The 13,705-nt window shown below is 29.5% G+C and overlaps 1 long non-coding RNA gene across 1 annotated transcript; it reads left to right on the top strand.

Annotated features, from left to right (window-relative positions):
- The first annotated feature begins 4,666 nt into the window (after positions 1-4,666).
- Positions 4,667-5,621, top strand: LOC114371608. The gene is made up of 3 exons (XR_003658063.1): positions 4,667-4,757; positions 5,194-5,252; positions 5,456-5,621. It is a non-coding gene; the product is annotated as an uncharacterized LOC114371608 (long non-coding RNA).
- The last annotated feature ends 8,084 nt before the right edge of the window (positions 5,622-13,705 follow it).

Genomic DNA, 13,705 nt, shown 5'->3' with positions numbered 1-13,705 from the left:
TGGCTGTGCTTATATGTAGTGTTTGCTTTGGGATGGAGTTGGTAGATGGATGGAGTTGAACTTGGGGCGCAAGTACATTAGCATAAACTTGTAGACCAAGTATTTCATGGTGTAAAGAATGATTATTTTTGACAACTCATTCGAGAATTAAATAAAGTATGCAATGTGATTTTAATCATTTAAGAATTGTATTGACTCCTTTTTTTTTTAATGTTGATCTTTTTATATTGACTTTTTATTCTAACTTGCGGGTGGATGCAATTATAGAAAATTTTCGATTTGTTGGACCTTTGAAAGTCTATCATATGATTTTAGCTTAGGTGGCAGGAAATTTGGATAAAATATTTTAAGTTAAATTACACATTTGATTTTTTTATGTTTTTTTTTTACTTAATTAATTGTGTTCTTATGATTATATAAACTTTATTTTTAGTTTTCATATTTAAAAATCATTTCTTTTAATTCTTATGCATATTATTTTTTAATCCCTTTAGTCCTATGAGTTTAGACTTTAGGAACAAAAAAAGATTAAAAATGATATGTATAAGAATTAAAGATAAATAAAAAAATATATGTAGAGACTAAAATAGATAGTTTTTTAAGTACAAAGACTAAATTTGTACAATTATAGTGACTAAACTAAGAAAAAAAATAGGAATTAAATGTGTAACTAAATTAATTTTTTTTGCGTAATTAAACCAACTTTTTATTCATACAAAAACCTTGATTTGTATTAATTAAACCCTAACAAAGGACAAGTTTTATTGTTCATTGGTCAGGTCGGACATGGACATAGTTTAGCGGTGCAACCACCCAAGACCATAGCTATAAGGAGCCAAAAAATTTAAAAAAAATCTTGCTTAGTAAATTTTTTCTATATTATTTTCTTAAATAAATTAATTTTTTTTCTCGTTTTATGTTTCTTTTATTCAATTAAAATAGGACATGTAAGTAAAAAATACATAAATTTTAGTTTTTTTCTCTAATATGTTATATTTATAAATTCATGTTAAATGAAATTTCATGTATGAGAGGTTAACATGTAATGAACATATTATAATAACTTAAAGTATTTCTCTTTTTAAAAAGACAAGAACACGCATGTGTTTTGACTGAATTTGACCGAATCTCCTCGTAGTGATGCAACTTTATGAGCTCCTCCATGAACAATGGAGGGGTGTACCTGCGAAAATACTCTAGCGCTCAAGTTAGTGGCATAGAGATAAGAACAAATATCAAAATATAAATTAGATTAAAAGTTGAGTTACCTAAAACTTGATGACCCCTTTTATAGATGAGAAATTGGATGAAAAGATCTCAATTTTTTTTATTAGGAATAATAATGTCGGTCGGCCCACCCCGTTCTGGCCCACAAAAAGATGGGATGGGCTAGGTACCTTGGCTCATCTCTTTTATGGGAGGCTCAGCGGACTAGCCCTCCATATTCAAAAAAATATATATTATATTAAAATTGCTAGATTACATTTAAAAAAATCAATTTTCAAAGCACAAATTTTAAAAGAAAAGAAAATTGAATACATATTTTAACAAGTGATAACATATCTTGACAAGTAAAGTAGGTGGTAAGATACAAAACATAAAAGAGAATGAGAAGTGATTATAGGAATATAGTAAATATAGCAAATGGAATATTAACCCAATAACAAAAAGTTATAATTTCAAGTTTAACATTAATATTAACTTGAAGAATAGAAAAGGAAAATTCATGCTATATTAATATTAATATAGTTGAAGTACAATGACTTAAATATAATGTAATTGTGTGCATGCCAGATTGTTGTACAAAAGTAAAGTGCTCAATGATTTGAACACAATATTAGATAAATAACAACTTTTATATATGTCTAGATGTAATGAAAAAAACTAAGATCCCCGCGATTTGTAAATTGAATACTTACATTGTTTAAAAGTAAACATTGTTTATCTAAAGATCTATTACAAAACAACAAAAAGTGTATATAATTGACAAAATATTTTAATTATTTTGCTATAGAAATTAGAACATTATTAGTAGTTAATTTTAAGTTGTCAACCCGTTTAACAACTAATTATAATAGCAATAGAGGCGAGTTAGCGGGTTAGGCGGGACGGACCAAAGCGGGCAGGTGGGTTGAAGTCTCCACCCCACCCCACTGAATTTATGGTGAGTTGGCCCGCTTGTCCCGCCCTGCATTATCATCCCTACGTAAGATAATATAAATATGAAAAATATAATATTTTTTTATCTTTCTTTTGATAATAGATAACTTTAGGTTAGGGAAAATCTCTATCTTTATGATAGAAGATAAAGTTTTTCTCTTACCTTAATTATATTTGTCAAAATCTCTGAAATCCAAGTATCCTACTTGGTTGGCATCTAGATACGAAGATTTGTTAAGTCTGAGTAGTACAACATGTAATAACTCAAATTATAAAAAGAAATTAAAATTAAAAGTTAGCATATTTATAAAGAAAAAAAATATGATGTGAAGAGAGTGGAAAAGAGAAATAGAGAGAAAATGAAAATGAAAAGGATTTTTAAGAAATAAAATTGCATGAAAAGAATTATGTATACATATTGTGTATATCTTTTTTCTTTAAGATGTGACCTTATATATAAATAGAAATACGATGTGAAGAGAATGGAAAAGAGAAATAGAGAGAAAATGAAAATGAAAAGGATTTTTAAGAAATAAAATTGCATGAAAAGAATTATGTATACATATTGTGTATATCTTTTTTCTTCAAGATGTGACCTTATATATATAAATATTTGTATGTATGTAATTTTTTGGGTAATATAAATTGAATGAAAATTATAATGCATCTTACTTGAATTTTGTTAAAACCATATCGTTTGTTGAATGTAATCAAATGTATCATTTTTAATGAAATCTATTTATTTTTTTATGCAAAATATGTTTATATTTTTAAATACTTGTATATAAGTTGAACTAAGTTAATTTTTCTTAAAAAAGATTCTGAATCTTAGATGAAAAAATGTAATTGAGAGAAAAGATCTTGTTAAAAGTGGTTAGCCAATTTTTTTTGGCAGAAATCTTCGACAAAACTAGTAAATACTTCATATAAATAACATAATTACCAAAAAATATGAGAAGGAATAAGTTAATCCAAAAGTAACTTTAAAAGAATTATTTTCATCCTAACCATTCTTTTTCCTAAAATCTAATGGTTAAGATTAACAACTCTTTACAACAATTAGATTTCAAGAAAATGAATGGTGAAAATGAGGAGTCACTAGGGAGCATTTGGTAGGTGAGAAATTTTTTCATGAAACATGAGAACTGAGAATAAATAAAATTTGTTTGGTTGATCTTTGAAAATATTTAAATATTATATTGCGTTTATTACATTAAGGTAAATGATAAAAATATCAAATAACTCTTTCATTTTTGAAAAATTTATGTAAATATTCTCAATAACCAACTCAATAGATTTTATTTATTCTCAAGAAATATAATTCCTAAAAATCATAATTTCTAAATATGAAAAAATTTGTTTCCTACCTAACACTTCCTTAGAGTACATTGATCCCAACTTAAAAAATATATATATCTTAGAACCCTTATTTATTATTCCGCCATGCCAGGACCGGTCCCGTTCATTGGACGCCTTTCTTATGCAGATAATCACCCAACTCATGATAATTTTAAGTGAGTAACATGGGAAAGATGCATTGGAAGAACTGCTTAGGGAACCGAGAACTTGACTACTCTCCTGAAACTGTGTAAGTTGCCCACTTGATTTATCTCTATCTTATATACAAGCAAGCCCTTGACTACCTGAGCTATGTCCTGTTGACACCTGTCCAACTGGCTGTTGTTTCTCATTATGACACCTGTCCAATAAAATAATAATAAACCCTCTTATGCTTCTTTGCTCACTTCAATCCACGTGTCTGCCCTTTCCCATTCCCATTCTATTTCCATTCTCACTCCGTTCACCCTTTCCCATTCCCATTCTCTTCTAATCCCTTTCTCTCACTCCTCATTTTTCTTTAAAATAATAAATAAAATAATAATAAACCCTCTTATGCTTCTTTGCTCACTTTAGTCCACGTGTCTTGCCCTTTCCCATTCCCATTCTATTTCCATTCTCACTCTGTTCACCCTTTCCCATTCCCATTCGCTTCTGATCCCTTTCTCTCACTCCTTATTTCTTCTTCTTCCTCTATTCTTTTCTTACTCTCTCTTGAACTACAATGGTAGAGGACGTGTGTTTCCTCTACAAGGTACTTCCTTTCTACTTCCTTATTGCTCCTTTTTACCGTCAAACACATATGGTTTTTTTTCCATTTGTGCGCTGACCCCTTTATCTCACTTCTCACTTCTTCTTCTTCTTCTTCTTCTTCTGTTGTTCTTCTCTTTTTCCTTCTTGAACTACAATGGTAGAAGTGGTGTGTTTATTTATGCAGAGAAGGTGGAAGAACACATTAAAACTGCGATTTTTATCTCAAAAAATCCAAGAGTACAGGTTCGTAAACACAAAAGCTTAAATTTTTTTGGGTGTTCTGCCTTTATTTTGTTTTTTTTTTTTCATTTATGCGCTGACCCTTTTCTCTCACTTCTCACTTCTCACTTCTTCTTCTTCTTCTTCTTCTTCTTCTTCTTCTTCTTCTATTCTTCTCTTTTTCCCTCTTGAACTACAATGGTAGAAGACGTGTGTTTATTTATGCAGAGAAGGAGGAAGAACACATTAGAGTTGCGATTTTTATCTCAAAAAATCCAAGAGTACAGGTTCGTAAACACAAAAGCTTAAATTTTTTTTGGTGTTTTTCCTTTATTTTGTTTTCTGACTTCTCACGATATAAAAGTTTACATTTTTTTGTGTTCCTCAGCCTTCTCCAACATGCTCATTGCTTCCTATGTTCAGCTTTTTGTGTTTTCGTCCTTTTTTGGTTGTGTAATGGTTCGATATATTTTTTGACATGTTGTATGCAGAGAAGGTGGAAGAACACATTAAAGCTGCCATTTTTATCTCAAAAACTCCATCACTATAGGTTCGTAAACACAAAAGCTTAAATTTTTTTGGGTGTTCTGCCTTTATTTTGTTTTTTTTTCATTTGTGCGCTAGCCCCTTTCTCTCACTTCTCACTTCTTCTTCTTCTTCTTCTGTTCTTCTCTTTTTTCCTCTTGAACTACAATGGTAGAAGACGTGTGTTTATTTATGCAGAGAAGGTGGAAGAACACATTAAAGCTGCGATTTTTATCTCAAAAAATCCAAGAGTACAGGTTCGTAAACACAAAAGCTTAAATTTTTTTGGGTGTTCTGCCTTTATTTTGTTTTCTGGCTTCTCACGATATAAAAGTTTACATTTTTTCTGTTCCTCAGCCTTCTCCAACGTGCTCATTGCTTCCTATGCTAAGCTTTTTATGTTTTCATCCTTTTTTGATTGTGTGATGGTTCGATATATTTTTTGGCATGTTGTATGCAGAGAAGGTGGAAGAACACATTAAAGCTGCCATTTTTATCTCAAAAACTCCATGCCTACATGTTCGTAAACACAAAAGCTTAAATTTTTTTGGCTGTTCTGCCTTTATTTTCTTTTCTGACTTCTCGCGATACAAAAGTTTAAATTTTTTTGTGTTACTGAACCTTCACTGTGCTCATTGCTTCCTATGTCTAGCTTTTTGTGTTTTCGTCCTTTTTTGGTGGTGTAATGGTTCAATATATTTTTTGGCATGTTGTATGCAGAGAAGGTGGAAGAACACATTAAAGTTACGATTTTTATCTCAAAAACTTCATGAGTACAGGTTCGTAAACATAAAAGCTTAAATTTTTTGGGGTGTTCTGCCTTTATTTTGTTTTCTACATGAGTACAACGGTACCTTCTTTCTTTTACTAAATGTCTTCCCTTTTATATACCTTTTATATACATTTTTCCCTTTATGCTTTCTGACCTTTTACTATGTGTGGACACCTTAATGTGCTTCTCTTTATCCCAGATAACAGAGAGAAAAAATGGAGCACTGGCAGACCTGGTGAGTGGTTACATTTAATTTTGCCAAAACAACAAGTGATGTTACCATTAGCTTTTCTTCCTTATTTTTATCTCTGATTTAATCATTTATCATGTAGGATGATGTTGTTGGTTGTTTTAAGTACTATGCCAAGCTTGCGGGAGGATTGTTGATTGCAGCTGTGTTCCTAGAAAACCCGTGAAATTTTGATTTGGTTCTTTTTTTTATATCAGGTTTTGATTTTGATTTTCTACAATTAGGATTCAAAAGAGGTTGTTTAAGTAAAGTAGTTTAGTTTTGTGATAGTTGTATCCCCTTCTGCTTTTTATTGTAAGGGATGATGGGTTTTTTACTTTTTACTAATATGAATATGAATGAATGAATAAAGTTAAGGTGAAATGTATTGGTAGCTATTTGTATTTTTTGTAAGGCTGTGATGAGAAGAAACTGATTCTTTATGTTATGTGATAATATTGTGGATTGCTTTTCTTTTTTGCTTGGCTTGAAGGGAAAACTTGATTGTAATTTTTAAAGTGTCACAAGGGTGGAGATTAATATTTCTCCTGGTGAAGTTTGGAGTTGTTTTGCAATCACTTTTGTTTGGTAAATGATCGATTATGATGGACTCCTAGATGTTTCAAAAACAGTAAGTGTAAAGAAAAATGGGTCCTAGTATGTAAAATCCTTTTGACTCTTCCTTATTCAAATCTTACAAAAATAAAAAAATATATAATTTTATAATAAAAAATAACTTCTACACATTGTGAACAATTGAATTAATAAATTCCATTCACACGGGTGATAAACAATAATGACATCAAACACTCGAACAAAAAATACTATTTATTCTCTTCCCGAAAATCGTACTGTAGTATTATTTGGTTACATAGAAAATGATATTTATTCGCCCCTTTCAGTCCTGTAATGGACCTTTTCATTTTTTTTTTGGTAAATGGTTATATTCAATTCTTATATTTGAACAAAAATAGTTAATACTTAATGACCACTGTTCAGGGAAGATATATTTTTAATTTAAGTAAATATTAGCTTTGAATGTAACCTTTGTACTCAACATACATTTTACTTAACAATCAATCTTAAATATTACACTATTAATCTTTAAAACTTATTTTGGCATTCAGTTATTCTTAATTAGTAGAAACTTAACAATCAATTATATTTAAAAAGATGTTTTATGAATTCAAAATTTACACAAAATATTAGGCAAATTTAACATATCTTTCCATTAATAGGTACTTAACAAATCAATTTTAAAAATTCTGTTTGTATTTGAAAATTATCATGCTTTTCAAATTACTAAACATATTCTGTTTGGATGTGAAAATAATTATAATTTAGACGTTGAGTTATTTCTAATTAGGAGGTTCTTAACAATTAATTTTAAATATTATCATATCACTTTTAGCATATTATTAAAACCAAGTTTTCTTTTGTATTTATTTTTGCTGTAATCATTGTCAAATTACAAAAGCTTAAATGTAATATCTTGTTACTTAACCATCAATCTTAAATTAAGGTCATTTTAAATAATTCAAATAATTTGATGATTATTTTAAATACTTTAGATAAAATGAGTGACCAATATAAATCTTTTAATAATGAATGATATTGAAACTTCCAAACATAATAAATAACTAAAATAAATTATTTATAAAAAAATCAGATTAAAAAAAATAAAAATCATCATTTAGGCGTTGAGTTATGTCCCTTAATATATTCTTTCTTTTCTATTTTTCAAATGGAATGGAAGAAATTGGAAATTTGCTTTCTTTTATGGTAAGTTTTTCCTTTCTTTCCAACCTTTACTGTCCCACAAGCAAAGAGATAGATTTATTTTGATCTGATGTGCCGTTGTTTTGCCGTTGTCACTGTGACGGGGTCAACAACTTTTTCCAGTTGATTTGATCCAATGTGCCTCCATTTTCCATGTTTAATAATACCTCTCCTGTTCTGTACCTCTTATGCGGGCGTGCCTCTTTTTGTTACTATTCTCATGTTTTGAATTTGAATTCAATTTTTTTGTAGTTAGTTATTTGACTTAAATGTCATTTCAATCTCCTTACTTTGTTTAATATGCACATTTGACTCTTTATCCTAAAGACATTTAATTTTATTTTCCTTTATAATTTTGCTCACATTTTTAAATTTTTAAATGTTTTATTTCTTATTTTTTTTATTATATTGAATTCTTAATTTAATATATTCGTTTAAGGTACTATTGAAAAATGAATTGGTTGGTTACAAAGTGAAAAAAGGAAATAAAATATAAGAAAAATTAGAGATTAAACAAAAAGTGTGAATTTTAAAAAAATTAAAAAAACCATAAATTTATATTTCAAACACTGTGTCTATGAACCTATGTATATATAGTTAGATTATTCTACAAACATATTACTTAATTGCTTAAAAGACAACTGAAATATTCTAATTTTTTTGTTATTTGGGTTTCCCCACGACTCCGGAATATATGTCCTTAATTTGTGCAAGACATTATCCACCTTTATGTTATAATTAAACCTTAAAATTTTCATCATAGTTAATGATAAAAAATTACAAATAATAAAAAAATTATAAACCCTCTACCTTCTTTGCTCACTTCAGTCCACGTCCACCTTTATGTTTAGAAGGCCCCTTCTCTCTTCTTTGTGCCCGCTGTTGCAATTCCTCCCTTTTTTAAATTGATTTATTTATTGTTTATTTATTTCCACAACCACCAAGCCACATGTCACTTTCTAATTGCCAGATTTCGTCGCGCCATCTAATTCTCCTTAATTCCAGAACTTTCTTCTCTCTCTTCCATTTCTCTTGCATCCGTCCAGATTCTCTCCCCCCCCCCCCCCCCCCCCCCCCCTCTCTTTCTCTTCCTTAACTTCTTCTCTTTTCTTCTCTATCAATATTCAGTTTCCCCTTTTTTCTCTTCCTCAACTTCTCCTTTTTTCTTCTCCGCTTTTTGTTTCTCCTCCTTTATTCTTTTAAAAAAAAATTCATTTCATTATTTTTTAACATCCCTTTTCATTTTATGATAAATTAAAAATACGGAAAATATGTGAAATATAACTTCAATTTTGTCTAAAGTTACCTTAGTTTTGTCATCTAAAGTTTTATACAGGCCATAATTAAAACGAACATTAAATATTATTAATAACATTAAAGGTTTTTTTTACTAAATTCTCATTCTATTAATTTTATTTCATTCAACATTATAAAATTAAAATTAAAATTATGCCTTTTATGTAAGACAACTGATTTTAAAATATATATATATATATATATATATATATATTTCATTTTTTAAATATGAAAAAAGTAACTTCTCCTAATTTAATATTTTATATAAATATAAATTCATACATATATAAGAAAAGTTAATAATTAAGTGATGTGTTCCATCAGATTTTTAAAAAACATTAAACTATATTTTTTATTTTAACTAGATTAAAATATGGTTGATATTTTTATCCTTTTCCCTCCTCAATTCTGAAGCTTTGTTTTTTAGAATACCACTTCTCTCTTCTCCTCTTTTCTTTTCTATACTTATTAATTACCCTTTTCCTTTTTTATTACTCTTATTTTGATTATATTAATATCTTATTAATTATCATTTTCCTTTTTTATTACTCTTATTATGATTATATTAATATCATTTTTATTAAACAATTCTTTTATAACGTTAACTTAATAAAAATAAAGCAAAAATACAATAATTGTAAATGTCGTCATATCAAATTTTTAAAGGGGTTGATAACAAAAGATTCAAATATTCAACAGGGTAAACAAATAGAGAAGTAATAAATAATAAATGATGATTAGATTAGGTACGTGTAATTTTTATCTCAAATTCCATAGCTATCTTAAAATCATATTTTTTTTTACCTATATGTAATGTTTTTTGTAAGCCTCTATTGCATTCACAACTAGTGGAATAACACACTACAAGTGTGGTTTTTATCTAGGAACTCCACCAGTGCAAGTTTGTTTTCTTTGATTTTTTGGTTTATGGTTAAATTTTTTCATCTTCATCAAAAAGTTTTGGGTTTTATGATTTTTCCCAAGACAAAATCTTTAATTTTTTTCAGGTGTTCTCCCTTTATTTTGTTTTCTGAGTTTTCACAAATATTCTTTTATATACCTTCTTCTCATATTTTTATTTGTGCATACCTGTCATATTATATACATGCTGATTATTTTTTGCTCATATATTTGTTTCCCTGCATTTTTATAAATATCAATATTGGTTGTGGACATTCAGTAAACAAAAAAAAAACACTTTGGCTGTGTACACCACCACAGATACATTCACAATGATTCACATGACTCTCCACCTCCAATCTTGCCATACTGCATTGAATGCTCGACAATTCTCAAACCCCCCCGTATTCCGCCACTTACACATTTTCACCAACCATCGTGTCACTGCAACATTTATTCTCCATAGACCACTTCTTCGGCAAATATTCAATGTTCATTCCTTTAACAAAAAATACTGAAACGGCTCGGAGAATGGCTTCAGAGTTATTGATTGCCACAACCAAGACAAGTATCAGTTCTGATTCATCATCAACAACAAGCAAGGTGCATGTAAAACCAATTACTCGCTTACTTTTTCAAATTACTTTGAACATTGCTCATTCTCTGTTTTCCTTTTTCGGTTTGGGTTTTTGTTAATGGGTTTTTGTTTTGCTTCTTACTCGCTCAACTTTTGGTTTCCTTTGCATGTAATTGTTTTATTTTTTATTTGGTTTTTATGTATATTGCTTTAGACTGAAATACTGAAAAAATGCGTGACCTTTGTCATACCTAGGTTTTCTTTGTCTCTTGCTATTCTGATCTTGATCTAGCTATGAAACAAAACCTTATTTCTTCCTTTATGTTTTGAATGCATACACGGATATATTTTGACTCATTAATATTGTCAACTGTTGTAAACATTATTTTCTTCATTTTTTACCAGCAGACAACAAATACACAATTTTCATTGTTATTTGCTCTGTTTATTTAGAATATACCACTAATATGTAGCAATTAAATATAATATTTTGCTGGTAGGATTGTTATTTCCTCTGTTTCTTCATGACTTTGCACGTTACAATCCTTTTTTTTATGCTTATTCTTTACCTCAATTGTTTCTGGATAGCAATTTATGCTGTTAAATATTGGAATTTGGGCCTATATTGATCTCTCATCTTCAACAATAGTCGCACATTGTAATTCTAGAGCAAACCACAAAACACTGATAGTCCTATTCATTCATTTTATTATGTTGTTGTCATTCTCCAGATATTTTGCACTTTCCTATTTCAGTACCATACTTGATTTTCATTTTTTGCATTTCCTCTCACTGCAGATGCAATATCCAATTCACACAAATCCATTAATCCTACAGTTCACTACAGTATTACACAATGATATGGTAATGTTACATACTAATTGTTTTTATTATTCATATAGTTTCATATTTGCTTTCTTGCTATGATTATTTGCAGGGCATTATAGAAGTGCCCTCTTTTTACCACCGACAATGGGCACCAGAATACCCTGAGTTTGTCAACTTTAGATATGATGGAACAATATACCAAATTAGGCTAAGGCAACATCGGGCAAAGGTCTACTTTGCGGAAGGGCTCAAAGAATTCAGAAAAGATTTATCAATTTTTGAATATGTGATGATTAAATTCTTGGCATGCAACAACAAATCCATGTTTGATCTTTATTTCGTTCCCTCACTAGAATGCCAGACTTGCGGAAGGCCAGAAGTTATGTCAAGACAACATATTTGGACAGTTGAAATCACACAATCAATGCTTGGTGCACCAGGACCACTAGTAACAATGAAAACCTCTTCAATGTTGCTTATTAATTCATGCTTATATATCAAGTTGTTTTTTTCCCATGTAGAGACTCCCCAACTGTGTCATGACACATGTAAATGCCTGCGGTCAACACATGACCATTCTCAGAAGATTTGGACCTCCATTACAGTGGAATGTTGTCGTGATTGATGGTGGAGTTGGGCGCAAATATGTTGTACAACCATGGTATCAATTCCTTGCAAATAATGATTTCTCCCACAACGATGAAGTCTCCTTCTATTATAGGACCATTGATAAAATATGGGAAATTGTCATCCACCGAAGAAAGAATTGGGACTATTAGCTTTAGTTTATGTACTTTGATTTATCTATCTTTTTGTCTTTTATGTTTTTCCCCTCTCCTCTCATTTAATTGAAACAACACTTATTTTTTTTGTGTTGGCATTTTCATTTTCACCGGCTCCTTTTGTTCCTTTCGTTTTCTTCTTTTTTACTTCATCCATAAAAAATTGGCCTTGCATCTGTTCTCTTGGCTTTTGCATTCTAGGTACTGTCATTCAATTTTTTATTTTGTGGGTTTTTTTTGTTCTGCTAACCTTTGTGGGTAAGTGTTTTCTTGCATGAGTGTTGGTTCATAAAAACATTTTTATTTTGTTTTCTGACTTCTCACAATACAATCACTATTGTATGCACATGTTATTTTTATTTTATTTTCAACTTGAATATTATTGGTAGAGCCACAGTTAAGCATTATGCGCATCGAGTATATTTCTAATGCAATTGACATGTGTTACACATAAATTTTGGCTTTCAAATTTTGTTTTGTCATATGACATTGTTAACAAATGTATCACTCAATTTTGAGATTTCATGGTTTGAATTTGAATGAAATGACTCTGTTTAATTTAATCTGCTATATTAGTAATTTATAACTGCTGTATTACAAATTTTTGGTATGGTAAACTGAACATTGTTGATAAAGTGATATTGTTGTCTACTTTGCTCATCTTACACATTCCCTGCTATAGTGATCTCATATTTATTTGTTGTCTCTTCTAGTGTTTATGTTTTATAGACCATGTAATATTCATGTTCTGTTTTCATATTTACTTGATCAGAAAAAAAAATCCTATCACACCATGCTCTGTTCTTAGACCACATTAATATATTAATATATATAATTTATGTGTTTGCCTCTGTAGCTATTCCATTTATGTCCACATATGACACAATCAAAGTTCTTCTGTTTCATCCATGTTAAGCTTGATTACCATCACACATTAGCCATTTTGTTGTACTGTTTTCCTATCACACCATGCTGTCTTCTTAGACCACATTAATATATATAATTTATGTGTTTGCCTCTGTAGCTATTCAATCTATGTTCACATATGACACAATCAAAATTCTCCTGTTTCATCCATGTTAAGCTTCATTACCATCACACATTAGCCATTTTGCTGTACTGCTTTGCTCACATTAAATTCAACTATATTAACAACTTTATTACATACTTAACTCAATCCTAATCTTTTGTCCTCTCCATTTAGTTATTTAACCCTCTATTTCTTTGTTTTGTTTTGCTATTTTGTCATAACACTGATGCGAAGAAGTTGAATAGGGAATGTAATATATATATATATATATATATATTAGTTGGGGTTGTAATTGGCGGTGGTGTTAGATCAATATAAACACCGATTATCATTTAGATGAATTGTTTAATGTTGAATTACAAATAATCTTTATGTTATATACAAACAGGACCCTGACTAATAATATTTATGTCACTTACCGACCCGTGCATCCCACGGACTTTCCACTAGTTTCGATTATTTGAATAATTTTATTCACAATGTAATCCCTTAATTCGAAATAATGACTCTCATGTTA

This window comes from Glycine soja, chromosome 2 (genome assembly GCF_004193775.1).
Source record: "Glycine soja cultivar W05 chromosome 2, ASM419377v2, whole genome shotgun sequence".
NCBI classification, from domain to species: domain Eukaryota; kingdom Viridiplantae; phylum Streptophyta; class Magnoliopsida; order Fabales; family Fabaceae; genus Glycine; species Glycine soja.
The sequence above is the reverse complement of the archived record's forward strand: the minus strand, read 5'-3'. Positions and strand labels throughout refer to the sequence as shown.